The sequence below is a fragment of the Octopus bimaculoides genome, chromosome 24 (assembly GCF_001194135.2).
Source record: "Octopus bimaculoides isolate UCB-OBI-ISO-001 chromosome 24, ASM119413v2, whole genome shotgun sequence".
In the NCBI taxonomy this organism is placed as follows: domain Eukaryota; kingdom Metazoa; phylum Mollusca; class Cephalopoda; order Octopoda; family Octopodidae; genus Octopus; species Octopus bimaculoides.
The window spans coordinates 9,512,121-9,512,892 of record NC_069004.1 but is presented as its reverse complement, the minus strand read 5'-3'; the positions used below and the strand labels follow the sequence as shown (position 1 = coordinate 9,512,892).

The window sequence follows — 772 nt, the reverse complement described above, 5'->3', positions numbered from 1 at the left end:
ATATATACTAATTAGACGATATGTTAACCTCGTGAAGGGATGGTTGCATCTAGGAAATAAAACACCAGTTCAATACCTAGTATTTTGGGGGAATTTAATTTCCTTAAAATAATATGTATATATGAACCATATAGTTTATATCCATTTAAAAGAAAAGAAAAAAATGGAGATAAGGAAATTAATAATTTTTTATTATTAACAAATTGGTCATCTTCGCATCTTACAGCTGTTTCAATTAATATGCAATAATTTGTAATTAAATTATTGAGTATTAATTGAAACAGCTGTAAGAAGCGAAAATGACCAATTTGTTAATAATAAACAATTATTAACTTCCTTATCTACAGTTTCTCTTCTTTTCTGCTTGTATATCTATAAATATATATCATCAATAAGAGTATCAAAGATCTATCTCAAGCCATAGACTCACAAGGCCGATTTCCCGGATTCTGTGGTGTATAAAAATACTTCCCTCGCACGGGATGGGTCGCTGGCTGGTCCATCCTAGGATTAGTCATTTTTGCCAGCTGAGGGAACTGGAGCAAACGTGAAATGAAATGTTTTGCTCAAGGACACAACGCAAGCCACGGTTCAAGAGGCAAAACAACAATCCGACCATCGTGAGGGTAACAACCTAACCATCTGGCCACACAGCACCACCTACATATATATAAGCACACACACAACCACACACTTACACATATATATATATACTGCATGTATGTATGCATGCATATATATATATATATATATATATATATATATATATATA

The 772-nt window shown here is 32.5% G+C and overlaps 1 protein-coding gene across 2 annotated transcripts in view; it reads left to right on the top strand.

Moving 5' to 3' along the window:
* The window catches only part of LOC106883157 (uncharacterized), a 31,908-nt gene that overhangs the window by 967 nt on the left and 30,169 nt on the right, over nucleotides 1–772 (top strand). The gene's annotated exons all lie outside the window — the stretch shown is intronic.